This window comes from Diadema antillarum, unplaced genomic scaffold (assembly GCF_040938485.1).
Source record: "Diadema antillarum isolate AM-2024a unplaced genomic scaffold, OU_Dant_1.0 scf00000085, whole genome shotgun sequence".
NCBI lineage: Eukaryota > Metazoa > Echinodermata > Echinoidea > Diadematoida > Diadematidae > Diadema > Diadema antillarum.
The window spans coordinates 577,501-593,743 of NW_027270974.1; the positions used below are offsets into that span (position 1 = coordinate 577,501).

The 16,243-nt window shown below is 37.9% G+C and overlaps 1 long non-coding RNA gene across 1 annotated transcript in view; it reads right to left on the reverse strand.

The window, feature by feature from the left end:
- LOC139717917 (uncharacterized) overlaps positions 1-15,768 on the reverse strand; it is a 23,827-nt gene extending 8,059 nt beyond the window's left edge. Inside the window, exon 1 of the long non-coding RNA XR_011710011.1 lies at positions 15,495-15,768. This is a non-coding gene — a long non-coding RNA (uncharacterized lncRNA). The remainder of the gene's footprint in view (positions 1-15,494) is intronic.
- Positions 15,769-16,243: the final 475 nt, after the last annotated feature.

A 16,243-nucleotide genomic window follows, 5' to 3' on the forward strand; every position in this document is an offset into this window, starting at 1 on the left:
TAGGAGAGGGGAAGGTGGAAAGATTATGATTACAAGTCAAAACATATCAAGAATCTGTACCAAACGACTTTGACTATAAACATTGGACACCATCCAAATATACCACTCAATAGATTGTGCTGTTTCCTCTTACACTTTCATACCTTCTCGTATTACGTCTCTTGATTATGTTCCAGTTGTTGCTATAATCTTTTATTACCATCGTTGTTATTTTCCTCCTCATCCTATATCCCTTTTCATCTTCTTCTTCTCACTTCTTTTTCTTTGTACTCGGAATAGATTTCATAAGATGGATGACGCGATGATAATGATAATATTATACATAAACGTCTCTCTTTTGTTTTTCTTATCTATCTACATTAAGATAGAGCGCAGGTTCTCACCCTTCACTTCGATCTGCATCGGTCGGGATTCAGTGAATACGGAAGTATTCACAGAACACATCAGTGAGGTTTGAGGAAAATGGGACAATCCGTTCAAAAGTTATGAATTACTTTTTTTTTCTTCTTTTTTTTGCGCAACCATTGCTGGCTAAGAAGGCTAGAACCATTCGTGGTGTCACACATGGACGACGATGTAAAGAAAATATGAAGTAAATTCCACAAAATGTAATTTTCTTCAATGGCACGACATTCTCTCGACTTGTTAATGACATTATTTGTAAAATAAAGGTACAATTTCATTCCCCCGATATAATGACGTAAGTCACGTGCTCTTTCAGCGTTCCGCAACAAAACATCACAGGCAATAGTTTAAGTCAAAATTCTCCACAACTACAACATTGGAACGGATTGTTCGATTTTCCGTTAATTTTATCGATGTGTTGGTCATATTCCTACATTCAGTGAAACAATTATATGATAGTTAGTCCATTTCCCTTTAATTACCACCTCAATTAATTTCCATGTGTTGCGACAAACATACATGTTCCTGCTTTTTAAATTATGTGAAACTTTATGATTTCAAAACCGTCTGTCTATCCATCTACCTATCTATGACTCTGTAATGTCTATCTACCCACTAATACTTTAATCATATTCCCTTAAATGAATGGTATGGTTTCGGTTTCGGTTGAGATGGGATTAGAGGTTTCCAACGTTTTCTGATGATGATTTTGTGAGATGAAAAACCTCTTACAAAATATGAAAGGGCATACAATTCTAACAGGAATTCAAAGTCTGTTCGATGAAAATTGGTTTTGAAATGGCTGAGATATCCAAAGCAAAGCGATATTAATAGAAGTTGGGACCCACTTTTTATTATCGCTTTGTTTTACTTTGTTTTTTGATATCTCAGCCATTTCAAAACCAATTTTCATCAAATAAACTTCGAATTCCTCTTTTCATTGGAGGCTTCTTAACATTTTATAAAGTGATTTCTGAATATCTCGCAAAAGGTTAAAAGCTGAATTCTCACATCAACCAATACTGTACCATCCCTTTAAAGGGAGCATTATTTTACCGCTATTTATGAATATCTATCTAACTTTTTCTTATTATCATCTGACTCGATGTAATGCATACATATATATATATAAATATATATATATATATATATATTTTTTTTTTTTTTGCAGTTGCTCCGCGTATTGGCAGTACTAGAAATAGCAATAATAATGTCACAATAGATGAAAGTATGTATACATTTTTTCATCTTTTTACATATCTTTCTGTTTGATATGTATCTACCCACAGCTGATGTGTCCATCTAGATCTATTCATCTATCTATGTATTCATCTATCTATCCATCCATCTATTCATTTTTCTATCTATCCATTCATCTATCTATCTATCTCTCAGTTATTTGCTCATAATTAGAGAGCGTGATTTCCCCACCGAGGAAGAGTCCTGCCCCCATCCATCCCACACAGACTCAAAGGTGTCACACCTGATAAATCTCTTTCCCGCATCCATCCCGAGCTATGGCCTTTACCCCCAGCCTGCTGACGCCTTATATGTTGCGGATTTTTTTCCCTTCCTTCCCACGAGATATCGGTATCCAATTCCCCGTGGCACAAGAAATGAAAACATATATTTGAAGATACATCATCCCTTCGTTGCAGAGACCCTTTCTCATTTTATATTTCGTACCCTCGCCATTTCGTTCTGGTCGATATTCCCTCTGTCCGTTGGAGCAGAAACGTGAACACTTTTAGCGATATTATTAGAATCATCTTGTGTACTTCACGCCCGCCTTATACCAGGCGGGGTATAAGCGTTTTATTGCATTGCCAGTGTAGCAGGACATACTGTCCCCTTGTCTGGCACCGGACGCTCTTTAAAATTTATCACAGGTCAGCACTTACATCTATCTCATCCATGAACACGTTTAATTTGTGTTTATTTTGATTCAATGATTTGAATTTAAAAAAAGAAATCAAAGAACTTCCCTGAAAGTGTGTATAACATTGTAAAACAATGATATGAAATTATGTTCTTTGCTTATTATTCTTTATTTACAAAACAATTATTATTATCGATGTATATGTGAATGTGCACTCAATGACATAGTGCGCACCACCATCATTATTTTCTTTGAGGAGCAGAATATCATTAAACATGATATTGTGTGTGAACGACCAAACGCCCAGCCGTGGTAATAAGTGGAGCAGGGAGGTGGAGAGGACCACCTCTCCAATAATGGAGTTTAATGATGGAGAATAATGTACATTCTGTGAGGACACTTTCTCATTTCTACGGACGAGTTTCCCCGTGAGGCAAGGGAGGCGGTTACGGCGGATTTCGCGTTTTGCAGACCGTATACGAGACGGATAGATCCAGTTATACATTTTGCATATTTATAGTATTCCTTGTGAGAGCACATAAACATTCATTAACCCACATGTATCTGTGCGGATTTACATGCGCACTTGGCCATGACTGCGTATTATAAGCGTGTTTTTTTTTTCTTCTTCTTCTTGGCATCCACATGAGTATGACACAAGGATGTTTTATTGACGTCATAACTTGAATTCTACTTTATCTTCATGATAGGTAAACTCTTCAACTGCATAAACACACCCACACACACGCACATGCACACACACACAGACACACACGTGCTTATGATATCAACGCACACACTACGAATGTATGACATTTGCTGGATGTAGAGAACACACCGCTGAATCTCATCAGTTCCTTATACACGTATTATGTTATTATCTCTTTTTGATTAGTTTGCTTACGTGAAAATATTCCTTTGAATATTTTGTGAAGCTGTCTCTTGCCTTTGGGCATGAGTAGGTGAAATTCATCATTCATCATTGATTTAACTGCACTTATAAAAATACACATAGGCTACTTGATGATAGAGAGAAGTTTCCCTGTGTTTTCGGGAGGGGGTATGACCGCTATGTTGTTGTCTTTTTAAAGAAATGATAAACAATAAATGATACATAAATGAGAATAAATGGGTATAAAAGTTACGCAAAGGGCGTCCAGAAGGGGTGACGTCTGAAGGAAGGGGTGTTTGGTGGCACAGGTTGGCAGAATTAAACGAGCAAAGCGGTTATAGAGGTCTCATTAGAAAAAGAATTTCAAAGTTTCAGATTTTTTAAAGACAAAATAGTGATATTAGGAACAATGGGAGAAGCTGATAATCTCATCACATCACAAGTCTCCAAGTGACCAACAGAATGATGTTCACAAATGGAATGTTTATGCAATGGAATCAGTAAGTGGGGGCGCTGTGGCATAGCCGATAAGAATCCTGACTCCCAGTCGGAGGACCCGAGTTCAAGTCCTGCCCAGTGCTTACGTCCTTCGACAAGATGTTTTACCTCGACCCAGGTGTATAAATGGGCACCTGGCAATGCTAGGGTAATGATAATGGTACTAGTGTCCTCTTGTGATAAGTGACAACATTGAAGAAGGTACTCTGGACGAAGAAGATATCATATGATAATGATGATGATGATGATGATAATAATAATAATAATAATAATAATAATAATAATAATAATAATAATAATGATAATAATAATAATAATAATAATGATAATAATAACAATAATAATGATTGTTGTTACTATTATCATTATTATTATTATTATTACTATTATTATTATTATTATTATTATTATTATTATTATTATTATTATTACATTATTACTATTGTTGTTGTTATTACGATTATCAATAACAATGAGTAGTATGCTTCATATTGTATCACAGTAGTCATGTAAAAATCCAGCAAAGATGACTCTCATAGAGAAACTCATAGGTGATATATTATCGACCTAAAATATGATACTTTTGTGCATGAACCAGTGGGAGGTTGGCGAGTTGGTGACACCATCTCACACTCTCTCTTCAATATGGTTGAATGGTGGAGGCAATATCACCAATTGAAACATTTGCATCTTGAAAGTTCATGAATTCTAGTATTCTCTGTCCGATGTTGAAGAAACCGTTAGGGCCCACCATTAATCTATTTGATTCATTTTATTTATGGAAGTGCGTGACTACTAGTGTTGAATTGCACCTTAACAGCAGAAAGTGAAAATCGTCATGGAGACAGGTACAGAGGGAGCGAAGCTCGACTGAAACCTTCAACCACAAGCACCGGACCTATCCAACATACCAAGCCTTCTAAAATAAATGTATCGTTACCATGGTGACAGTGTGACTTATGGGAGAACAAAAATCTACAAGCCTGCCTCGGGGTATTCTATCGATGGAAATATGGAAGTCATATCTGTGTTGTTCGTATAGCTTGTTCCATGCCTCATGCGGTGATAGTGTATTGACAGGCTGCTTGAAATGTTGTGGATGATCCTTCAAGACAAAGGCAACTGCTTTTCATGTAGGCCTATCATTATTATCTCAAACAACCACCACTGCAATATTATCATACACCTAAAATAGAAAATTATTGACAAACGTACTAAAAATAGCTACAAACTTCCTGGCTAGAAATAGATACAGAAAATGCAGTTAGGTCATCACGTAGTATCGATAATTTCCTGTGCACCGTCATTTACCTTTGTTCGTTTGTCTTTCAAGATTGAGAAAAAAACTCTCAACTACCTTGGGTAGCTTTGATACTTCCCTCATACTCACACACTTTATTTCTCTACGTCACATAATAACACGTCCAGCTAAATTACTCTAAACTCACCCTCTGTTTATCTATCTCCTCCCCCCCCCTCTCTCTCTGACACATTCCGTAGGTGTTGTGTTTGTTCTTGACTCCTCATTGTTTTGATATGTGATCAAGATGTAATGTATCTGTTTTTCCTTCGACATCTCACTTAGCCAAGAAAATCTTTAAAAAAAAAGCCAACAACGACGAAACAGACGGAAGAAGACAAACGTTGCATTCCGCACGCGTGTATCAGCACCAAGATGCAAATATCGATAGTGATCGGATCGAAATGCGTGCTCGGATTATGATGTTATCGACTGCGATGACACATCGTGCGAAATAGAATGAATATTCTCGCCATACCAATGAATCACTGGTGCACACGTGTCGTCTGCTACAGAGTTACGGGTGGCACACGGGGAAAACCGTTTGGAACAACAATCTCGATATCGTCGTCTTGAGAGATACACACATCGAGTTTGACTTCCAAAACTTAAAGGGATGGAACAGCTTCGGTTGAGATGGGGCTGCGGGTTTCCAACAGTTTTGGTGATGATGTTTTTGAGATAATGAGAAACCTCTTATGAAATATGAAAGTTTATTTGATGAAGATTGGCTTAGAAAAAGCTGAAATATCCAAAAACAAAGCGATCCTGAAGGTGGGACGCACCTTTTATTTGGATCTCTTTGTTTTGCTTGGTTGTTGGATATTTCAAAACCGATTTTCATCAAATAAACTTTGAATTCCTCTTAGAATTGAATGCTCTTTATTATTTTTCAATTTTTCAGTTTCGATTCGATTCAGTTCGATTTTATTTCTGCATTTTTCAAGGAAATCATGTATTAAAAAATGACAACACGTGTATCTGACAACAGAATAAAAAACCCCAATATTACATTTATATAGTATCATAATCACAATCTTTAAAGTATAAACGTAACAATGAGATCAAAGGATACACTTGTTTCCGAATAAAGAGGAAGAAAAACATGCAGGAGCCTGCCGTCTTTAAGCACATGCTTGATAGTGATGGCAGCGTCAGAATCTCAAAAAGGAAATAAGAAACATGATAATACATATACAAAATGGGCCATTTCCCATTGAAATGCTTTGTGTTAATTTTGTGGCGTCCGCAAGGGGACGCCAGTTGGGGAAAAGAAAAGAATTTCACGAAGTGGTTTCTAAGTATCCAGCAAAATAAGTTAAAAGCCGAATCCTCACCTCAACTAAAATTATATCAACCCTTTAAGTAAAATGTTCATCATATTCCACACTGGAAGAAGTTGCCCAATAGCTTAAAAAAACCCCACACACAACAGTAACTGAACGATGCTATGATACACGATCTAATTCCACTTCTTTTACTTGATAGAATGTATATCAATTTCATGATTTTTATTGCGTTTCAGCATTCCTCAATATATTTCTAGCATTTCATACGCTCAAAATGATTTGCAAACTTATGAAGTTCGTTTATTGTACATTGTAATGTTTATTTATGCACTTTCTTTTTGTAAAAACGTATATACATAAATAATGTTTCTGTTGGAAATGTAAAAATAAGTAAATGAATTAATGAATATGCAGAAAGGTTTATCAGATGTTGAGAATTAAAAAAAAAAGAGACTTATCACTTTCATGACGAATTACAAAGTTCCACTGTTACACCCTGATCATTAGCCTTTTAAAACAAATACACTTTGTCTATAGAAGCAAGAGAACTAGCAATACAATGGCCTTAGGAATAGCAGTCCGACACTGGCCACATATACATTGTATCATAGAAGGTGCTGATGAAAAATGACATTTTCATTGGCGCTGTATATCATAATCAATTCGCTCCACGCATTTATCAAGTGGTCAAGCACAGTTGAAAGTTACTTGTGTTCATAAATTGATTTCTGGAACTTTCTCTTAACAGGTTGATAATTGATGGTTGAGCAATTGAGAGAAAGTCGGAGGGGGGCTGGGGGGAGGTGTAGAAAAGACTGAAGAGTTGGCAACGGAGTTAGAAGTTCATTCTCACGTTGTGATTCTATACAATGTTCAAGTTAGAACGGTCTCTTAAAAATCGGACTTAATACAAGAAAGTCGCGATTTCACAACGGTATTAGTCTTAATCTCTTTGAGTGGTTCACAATATACAAGCATGTTTTTCAGTAGACCTCTCAGTTCTTTTTTCTCTAAATATAACTTCGAGTTTTGCCGGTATGCATGTACTGTCGTTCTTTGTTAACTATCATTTATTATTTACACAGTCGAATATATGCCTATCGTTCCTGATTTGATTTCTATGTTATGTTTTGTTGGGGAATAAATTAATGTAAATGATTTGACTTGAACTGAATCGATTTGAATTGAGTTAAACCACATGCTTTCTTTGACAGAAATTGCGATGTCAATAGATAGCTCACCTTATACAAATCATCCCAGAATTTCCGTTACTGTCATACATGAAATCAATCAAAATAATAAGATCTATTCTTCTCATAAAATCGATATATTGTCTTATAATCATGCAGCAACAATGGCTTTAACAGGCAAAGATGATGCACTTGCCAAATCACCAACCAAAAACCTGATGTCAATGATATTCAAATTCATGAATTTCTTCCGTCGAGATGTTTTCATTGCAACTGATTGACAAATTGCCCTACATCGACGTAAATAAGCACTGAATTGATCAGTGTTTTTGAGTAGTAGCCATGATAAAAAATCATAGGCGTACATACTCGAGCAGGATTCGAACCTACGACCTCCTGATCACCGGACAGGCGTCATCTCCACTAGATCACCGAGCTTTCGCCCGAAAGCAAGTGTTGGTTCTCCTTGTAGCATAGTACCTGCATGCTATAAGGATTAGAACCAACACTTGCTTTCGGGCGACAGCTCGGTGGTCTAGTGGAGATGACGCCTGTCCGGTGATCAGGAGGTCGTAGGTTCGAATCCTGCTCGAGTATGTACGCCCATGATTTTTTATCATGGCTACTACTAAAAAACACTGATCAATTCAGTGCTTATTTACGTCGATGTAGGGCAATTTGTCAATCAGTTGCAAAGTCAATAATATTACTGGCTATACAAAGCAATGGGGGAAGAGTGTTGAAGAGAAGGTAATGTTACCATTGCGTGTATCCAATGGAAACAACATGACGCTGACATGTATTAACATATTTTACTGTCGCTTTTGATGACATTTTAGTCAATCTGTTTGTCTTATTATATTCTTTTTTATTATCAAAGTAATCTTGACACAACGTGGAATTTCTCTTTAAGAGCTTGCTTAGTTTATAGAATAACCTAGTTCATGTAAGTCGTATTGTAGCTGTATACACATAATGTATACAACTGTATCTCCCAATGTATTGATGACATTTGGACTTCGCGCGGGAGATAATCAAACACAGATTTATCTGATATTAAGATCAAACTTCATGTTTCCATTGTAATGGTAGTCATGTGCTTACACGAATAGGGTAAAGGTCAACGTTAACAAGACAACACCATACGGTCACAGTCTCAACACGAATCCTCAAGAGTTATTTGCAGATATCTCCATTTATTGTTTATATAATGCGGCTCCTTAGAAAGAGGAAGGCCTTGAGAACTTCAATGCGTTTGTGTGCAGAGTATGCAATTAACCAAATTAGCCAGAAATGGAAACAAATCAAAGAAGATTTGTTTATTGTCTGTCGTTTCTTCGTTGTTCATATTCCACGATAAATTATAGTGATTAATAGTCAGTAGTCAGATTTAACATCTTCATATTAAACGTTGCAAACTGCCTCGGAGTGACCTTCTGTCTCATGGTGGATTAGCTTTCTGAATGTATCTACCAGACTTCCTCTCATGCAAACGGTAGAGGAAAATAATATCTAATTGTTTCTGGTTCAAGGTAAAGTGATTCTGAAACACAACACCACGAGAAAGCAAGGGGACTGTATGATGAGAATTAGGACAAAACTGTTAACTCTCAACGACCATTGTATGATAAATTTGAGTTGTTAGATCTCCTTACATCATAGTTCTTTTTTTTTTTTTTTTTGCTCGTTTAAATGCTTCTTTCTTTTCCTGCAATTACAGTTTTGAGTCTTAGCAGCTGCCTTGAGGAGACTGTTGTTGTTGTTTTTTCTTTTCCTGGCGGCTCCTCGCAGTCATTTCCCCTTTCCACCATACTTGAGATTATTTAACACTTGACACTGCTTTATAGGTAGGGATGAGGAGATAATATGTTTCTGTAAGAAGTACGTTTCTGTATTAAAGTGATAAGTTTCTATATAAGAAGGAGCTAACCACGCATTAATATGTATGATGTAAGACTAAAATACAGTACTATGTAACGTACAATTATATGCTGTAAATATATAACACCAAACTTAAAAGAACAAAATCATAATCCAAACCAAATCAAAACAGATAGACAGACAGCAGTGGGTCGACAGGGACTAGCAAAACTTTGCACAAATGCGGAAGTTCATTTACGAAAATGAAAAGCGCTGTAACACACAGATAAGGGTTAATGAGGCTGTTGTGCATATCTGTTCCCTAGTTTCTGTTCAAACGGAATGAGTTGAGCGTATTATACAAGTGTCGAGTTATTGAATAAGGGTCGAATTTTAGACACGCACACAACGATTATCTCGTCTACACGTTAATAGTTCCCGTCATGTCACAAATAATGTCTTATTTTGATAATCATAACAAAACAAAAAGTCTCACAAAAAGTATCATATTACCTCTAATGGTTATCTCCAATGTCAAAATTCAAAATAAAACCATGATACTCCTGCTCGAGACCAAGTCATAATCATCATACGCAGCATTTCTTTTCTTCTTGTTATCACGAGCAACGGCTATCACCGAGTTTAACCGGTACGCGCCAGTAGCTTGTACAGTATGCCCCCCCCCCAAAAAAAAAAAAAATACAATCCACTTTTCGCACTGACAACACCCAATATGATTTAACCGTCTAAATGCCACTTCAGAGTCTTGAAATATAACATCTTAGCTCTATTTTGCAGAAAAGCCCATTTAGATTGGTTAAGCGGTCACAGAGAAATGTGCAAGAGTTTGATTCTTCCAAGTTTAGGCCTTGGATGCTCTTGGAAATGCAAATTGATGTGTGAACACAATAGACAGAACTTGGAGGGAAGAGATTTCTGACATGCTCTACAAAATTCCTCTTTTCTCTTTAACCACTGAAGCAAATCGAATGGGGTTTTCTGTAAGATGTGGGAAATGAGTTATACTTTCATACCCTGAAATTGTATTTGGATTGATTGGCTAGTTTTAAAGCTACCGTTGTAACTTTTTTTTGGGGGGGGGGCATACAGTATAATCATAATTACATGGTGTAATACATCGGTGCTGTTGACAGAGAAATCGTAGTTCCCTTCAATTTAACATACATTACTTCCTTGTAAGATATCAAAAGGAACCAACAATTGTCAGGGTGCATAGTGAGTTTGTTTAATTCCCCACTTTCCTTTGGATTACCTAAAATTACTTCCTCTTACAAGAACGTAATCATACAGATCGAGATGTATGTCAACAGCAACTCGCTTTTGCTTATCACGCGTGTGCCACTTAAAACATAATGACCTATAGAAATTATTCATCGTGTTGGTGAATCCAAACAATTCGTTATCAAGGTTATTCAAACTGCTCATAGAAGAAAAAAAAATTGAATCGTTCTCGGGGGAAGCACCCGTGTCACGCAACATTGCATCTAACACAGGAGTAAATACAGCACCGTGCTTACTATAGCTTCTTCAATGCACTATTGGATACCAAGGTTGGTTGTGCAGATACGGAATAATGTGGTGGAAGATTTTAGCTTTTCTTTTTAACTGGATTTCCTCATCTATGTAATTCTGGGGATTTCCCGTTGTGGGAAATCCCGTTGTGGGAAATAGCAAACAATGATATTCTTTCTTTGACTGAAGAGATCCGACAGAGGTGAATTCTTCCGAAATTGTAAGTGATAGACCCTGATATTAAATTCATTGTATAGTTTTCCGCGTCGGTCTAGAATGCGTGATCAAAAGTTATTCTGTTTTCTCTCTTCCTACATATCTTCTCTCATTTTCCCGCTAATCCTCTTTCCTCATATAATATCATATAACTCTCTTTCCTCATATGATATTACATATCTCTCTTTCCTCATATGATATTATATATCTCTCATTCCTCATATGATATTATATATCTCTCTTTCCTAGAATCATATACTTTCCGTAATGTCTTCCCTTACGACTACAGCTCCATAAGGGGAACCATATATTTGAATATCACCCCAGCCTAAGGAAGAAACAACAACATTTAAACTGCGATACGTTGAAAGCATACTTCATTTGATTTTCATTTCATTTTATTTCCGACGAAAGTCTACAATATGACATTGGCATATAAACAAAGTAAAGTACAATGTGACTTTTGCATATTCAAATGAGATTTAAATGCGCGTCATTTGTTTACAATGAAACAAAACATACTTTAGATGAAGAAATGCATGGACAAACCTAACTATACACAGCCCAGTCGCTGTACATGGTACGCATAGCGTAACAGCGTCTGGTCGGGCTAGGACAAACCGTAACTAAATCGTAACAAAGAAATAAGTCGGAAATGGAAAGCCTAGTACCCTTCTATTTGGTAATGGGCTCATAAACCAAGTTCCCTCTATTTAAGGTGGTAAAGGGTTTCTTTTTTTTAAGTTTTCCTGCTTCCGCTTCCTTTCACATTTCCCCCAACTGCACCATCAATGTGACTATCTGCACGTACCTACAAAATGATACAAAGATATCGCAAGGGAACAGAAAAAGAAGACATAATTTACTGCAAGGGAGGATTGAGTGTGAAAATAATTATCTTTGAAAAAAAAATCAACGATTACGAAGTACATAATTTGAACTGCAGTAGGAAATATGTGTGTGTAGGAAAGAAAAGTAAGTCTGGAAAGAAAAATACGACTTCTAATAAAACAGTATAGGCATATCATGAATTACACAGACGTGAAATGACCGGGAAAGATGAGGGTGGGGCGGTTGGGAAAAATACAAAAACAGATGTGAGTATAGACGAACTGGCAGAAGGCAACGACATGAGGGGAATTTCTTATCGCGTTACACAGGCTCCGCCTCATTAGAGATGTATCACATTGGATGCATATCAAGGTACTATATAGTATAGCTAGTAACCCCTTGTCTTGATTATACAGAGCCAAGAATAGACCGACGATACTGCAGAGTAGAGCATGCGCACTCGGCATCACACCTTTTCTATTCAACAAGGAGCGAAACTGTTTGTTTTGGCGTGGTAAAAAGACACCACGGATGTATGAAAACAACACATGAATACAATGGCGATATCTTTTTTTTTTCTGTGTGTGTGTGTGTGTGTGTGTGTGTGTGTGTGTGTGTGTGTGTGTGTGTGTGTGTGTGTTGGACACGATAGCCTTGGAATCTTTACACAAAAGAAACTATCGAACAAAACAATCGATGAGGCACACTTAGAACAATCTCTCACAAATAGTTGAAATGAATGGGAAGAGATATTACTATCTCTCAGCAGCTTTCTGTGTAAACTCAATGCAGACAGAACAAGGTCCTATTGTCGTTTTATTTTCAGTGAAAAATCATGCGCTTTCTATTCCTCTTGAGCTACGAAATACATACATGTACGTAAATGGTAAGCTGTGAATGTGTATACTGATCTATTGTGTTGACCGGCAATTTTCATCTCAGGCAACTGCCAGCAAGCGAATGTTTTTTCACTCAGGATACTTCTCAATGGTTGTCGATAGAGGGCTACTACATTGATAAGAGAAAACGAAAAAGATTACCTAGAATAGGGAAACGGGAACATGAAGAAGCTTTTCCCCCTTTCTGATATTTTACATTGAAGAAGCACGAGCGGTGGAGTGTGATAACAGAGATTTTCTTCGCTGATTACTCTCTATTGTGCCAAGCTGTTCAGTCCAGGAATTACGCGGCAGACTTTTTCCTGTACTTCCTCTTCTAGTTCCTTGACATCAAAAAGATAGAATCACTGTGTTTCCGCATTCCGTACATAAGTGTTCGGAGACGTTGACTGTCAGGGTATACATCCCGTTTCATAAAGATTGAGCGTAAGTTTCAATCAATCGCAAATTGCGTTTCATAAACACCTTTGCGATTGATCGCAAGTAACCTTCAATCTACTGAAAATTATGCTTGATTTTTCTTGAAATCAAGCGTAAGTGTCTTTATGAAACAGAAGTTACGCTGAATATTGAACTTACGCTCGATTCACCGAGCTACGCTCCATAAATCGAGCGGAAGATCAATCGCAACTATGGAACAGGCCCCTAGTGTGGTGATAGAAGCACTGCGGCATAGGATAGGTCCAGGTAGTAGGCTATGCCTCTTTGTATCAGATAAGAAGAAAGTTAAAAGAAAGAAGTGCAACTACATGAATGAATGGTTATCAGTCTTTGAAATGATATTATGGCAGTCATATATGGACAAAAGGAATCGAAGTAACTGGAAAATCGGTGGCATTAACGAAATAATGTTACCATCATGATCTCACTAACTACAAATCATGGAGCTACAACCACCACAGGATTACAACTTACGTCGGTTGCAGCTCTAAGTAACACGATTTCATTGTGTTGAAAGGTACATGGTGAAAGTCTGGTTTAGGCCTTGTGATAAGACAAGGTTGTAGATACAAATTAGGCATCCTAAAGTATAGAATGTACACCTGCGATCCGATCTCTGCTCAATATCCTGTTTTACCAGGCACCGCAGGCTTTGGCGCGAAAAAGGCTACCAGTGCTATACCAAGGCTTCCTGTAGCCTTATCTTTAACGGATCCATCTTCCCTACACTGTTCTAGCTGCTTGAATTCTTTTTACTATATCATTCTTCCAGAGCTTCCGATATTCTGTAAGAAAAGTTTCATATCCATCGTAAGCAAAACAAGTATACAGAGCTGAGTCAACCCCACCCCTCCCCCCCCCCCTTATATGAGAGGGAAAGGGACTTCTGTCTTTGATTAGTCTAAAAAGTTCGACACCCTCACATTCAGGGTAGACTGTCTCAGTGAATGCCAGTTAGTAAAGTGAGGCTTCCTCCCACTCATCACATACGACAAATTCTAAGGATTGTAAATAGCAACTAAAAGAGAAATTCAGTATGTTATAAGTGTGATATCAATGTCCTATAAGGACAGATCGAGTCGCAGTGTTTTCCTATATAGAAAGCGAGATTTTAGTCGAGTCATTATGTCTGTGTTTTATGTGTTATCAATATGATGTAAATCTATCCATATTGTAAACTGGACAGGGATAGTCAGGACATTGGAACTGAATAATGTCCCAAAGGTATATACGGACAACATGCCCGGGGAAGTAGAATAGATATCGGATAAGACGGTTTGTTCGTTGGTTTACTTCTATTTGTTTGTTTGTGTGGGTTTTTTTTCTAAAGGGCTGCCCTCTCTCTCTCTCTTGTATCAATCATCATAATATAAGCCGTGGGTGAGGGTATGTACAAGACCGATCAGGATGGATACATGATAGACAATGACGACCTGGAAACATGCGGGTCTACTTTGTATATGGACTGTGTCTGAGTCTGCCAATCACTGAAACACGAACAGTAGTATGCGGTTTTGACTATTTTAGCCAAACAAGGAAGTATAGGCTGTCGGTTTATACAACCTCGCTACTATGGCAGCGGGAAGATAGCCTAAACAGTGACAGATGTATGGCTATAAGTGTAAATGAATCTCTTTATACAGATGACGTCACCAATGACTTCAATTGATCAAATTAATCAAATTGAACAACTTCAATTGGTAGCCAAGAGCTATAGTGTTTATCATTATCGTGCTTTACACAACACGGAAATGTTTGGAACACTATTTTCTGTTTCTATGTGAAACAAGAGCAGTAACGGTGTATGAGAGAGGTCATAATTATACCTACATCTCTATTTCTACATCAAACTCAACGATCAGGGGAAAAAACACGCATGTACATGATGATGATTGGTATGTTGGCCCTATGTCTTAAATGTTAATACAAATACATTGTCCTATTCTTGCTACGAGGGCGCCTGGAGTTGAATGCATGAAAGTAGAGAGATCAATTAGCGTAAAAATGTAATTTCATGACTTCATAAATCGATCAAAATGTGCTATTAAAGTACCGAGTCGTCATGAATAGTAAGAGGACATTTCTTTTTCTCTGAACGATCTCCCACCGCCCGCCCACTGTGCACGCGCACAATCGTATATGCAAACAAACAAGGCGATTTTACAATCGCTTCCTGGTTTGCCATCTGCACATGTTCAACGACATATTCGCATTATGCGCTCCTAACCAACCACCCTCTCCCTCGGGATGCGCTCACTAACCTTGCACGTTGGTGTGATCTAGGTGTGTACGAGGCATTTGGCACAATCCACCCCGTAAGGGTACCTCCGAATGTCGTCTGAAGAATAAAATCGCTTCAAATCCAATGCACCACGACGCGGCCTGGGTGTGTGACAGTCTCGCTTTGTTGACACGCTACACGTGCGATCCACTGATCAGTGGAGCAATCTCGTCCATATACAGAATGAGTTTACTACTTACTACAGTTTACCTCGCGTTTGACTGCCTTTATAGACGGTTACGGACGCACACCTCTTTCTGCCTCTCTCCCTTCTCCTTCTCCCCTCTTTCTTTCCCTTTATATTTTCTCCGGCAGTTCCGCATTGAGCGTAGTGTGCTCGCGCGTTGTATCAGCGTGTGTGTGTACCAAAATGTTGGTGAGCTCTCGACAGCTACTTCCGCGCTCATTTTGATATCCGTCTGATACATGCTGATATCGTCTGCGGAGTGAAGTTCGTCGTCCCGTAGAGATTTTTGCGTTCATTTCCGTGAACTACCGAATTTTGAGGGCAGCACTCCGTCTTCGGGTCAAGTGCCAACCTCGTCGTGCAAGAGTCACCGCATAGTCTCCACAATTCGACCGAATTTGCCAAGTTCGAGGATAGGAGATTTCTGGTTGAACATTTTTGTTCAACGGTATCACGTGTAAAACCTTTCGTCAAGTTACCTTCCCTACTAATTCCTCCCCCCCCAAAAAAGAAAAGAAAGATAACGACTCTATGTGAGAAAT